Genomic DNA, 1,975 nt, shown 5'->3' with positions numbered 1-1,975 from the left:
TTCAGGAGACTGGCCCGCAATTCGACGGGACCTTCTCGGTAATTCCGCCACAATTAAAGATTTTAACTACAACACACGAAAACAAAGTAAAAAATTTCAAATCAAACCACCTAAAGTCTTCTAAAGAACCAATCAAATTTGAAGCACACGCCTAAATAATCTAGAGCGTCAAACCACACACAAACAGTAGTCTTCCGGACCAAAAGCGCTAGTTGGTGATTAGGCCCAACCTCGCAGGATTCAGTACAGAAATGGTGGGTGGAACAGTTACCCCGGCAACCTGCTTAATGAATAGACTGGACCAAGTTCCTCCACTTTAACCGTCTCGAAGTGAAGCGAACCCCCCAGAAAATCCAAGTGAGTATAACCGACGTCTGCTCCAGGTACAGTGGGACCTTCCCTCCACCGTCACCTTGGGTAGAATCCTAGATATTATGGCCACTAAGGTTACCAATCACAACAATTACACCTGGGGGAACAGTCTAAACTCCGACAGCACGCAAGGGCAGAGTAGCAAGCTCCAATCCCCTTACCGGCTCCTTGACAACAATCCAAGGTTTACCGATAAGTGACCCCTGGCTCCTCGACAATGGTTAATCCGAGGTTTACCGTTTGTAATACGTACTGCCTGGCGTCGTTCCCAACGAGGGAGGAATGATCCCCTCACTGGTTCGGACACGAGCTCGTGCTTCTCCTTTAAGAGGAGCTTTCCCAGAATGTAACTGAAACAATTGGATTTGTTCTACTCAAGATAGACTATCTGTTTGGTTTTGTAGTCTTGGAGAGTTAAGTACTCACCTACTCCAAGACCCTAGCCTAAGCTATGTTGGTGCTTCAGAGCCCTAGAAAAATAAAGATTACTAGATTGATTTTAATTTAAGCGTTACTTTTAAGGTTGTTTCTTAAGTCAAAAGGTGATGGAAGTGAAACTAGTGGTGTGTTGACTCGACTCGAAACCACTACAAAATGCACCTAGAATGATTTATCCACTACTTTACTTTTTCGATGAATTGCTTAACTAAAAAGTTGAGAGAATGCAATCTTTATAAAAGCAACTTCTTAATTGAAGACAATCAAAGAAACAATTCGTTTTTCTTTTCCAAGCATAAAAACATAACTTCTCTTTACATGCACGAAAAAACTCTTTTCTTCTTTTGAAAACAAAAAGCTACTTGAAACAAGACTTTTTAAGAAGATGTTTTTGTATTTTTCTTTTAATAAAGCAAGTAAATCTAATGTAACCAAAAAATCAATCTTAACAACTCTTAAAATCTATGAAAATGCACTCATAAGCAAACTAAAGGCAAATTTACTCTAAGCAATCTTAACGAGGCCAAAACTAACAATGATTATTTCTAAGGTGTTTTACTTGATCACAATCAAATCAAGGACTAGCTTATTGCAGAATCAAAAACTAGCCAAAACAAAACTCTAATCTTTTTGTTCTTTTTGTAAAATGGAAATCAATACTTTATAAACAAGTAATTCGAAATTTGACCCAAAACAACTCAAATGGCAAGTTGCTCACAAAAGGAGACTTTACGACAGGCCCGACTTCTAAGAAGGTTGACTAACCAGAGAGATCTAAGGCTGGACAACTTTCTACTATCAAAGTCACTACAAAGCCTTTCCAAAAATCAAACCCTAGGTCTAAACTTCGTTGAAAACCACTAAAACACTCAAAGCTCACAAAACAAGTTCAGGTGAAAATTCTTGACAGGGTACTAAAGGATCTGGGCAGAAAACACTAAGGAAAAACAAAATCTAAAAGCAATTTAAAGCAAAAATGGAATTTTCTTAAGTTTTACAGGAAGACGCAGGCAACCCGTTGTCACAGGTGCGGCCCCGCTCTGTGCAGACGGCAACAGCGCGTCCAAAGACGCACTGTGCAGTACTAAGAGGGTGCGTCCTTCTGGAAAAATGAAGAAAAACCAAATCTAACTAAATCTAAAGCTAAGCCACCCAAATACTAATT

Source organism: Pinus tabuliformis, chromosome 6, assembly GCF_031772625.1.
Source record: "Pinus tabuliformis cultivar Carrire ecotype Pingquan chromosome 6, CPIR1, whole genome shotgun sequence".
Taxonomy (NCBI): domain Eukaryota; kingdom Viridiplantae; phylum Streptophyta; class Pinopsida; order Pinales; family Pinaceae; genus Pinus; species Pinus tabuliformis.
Note: the sequence above shows the minus strand (reverse complement) of the source record.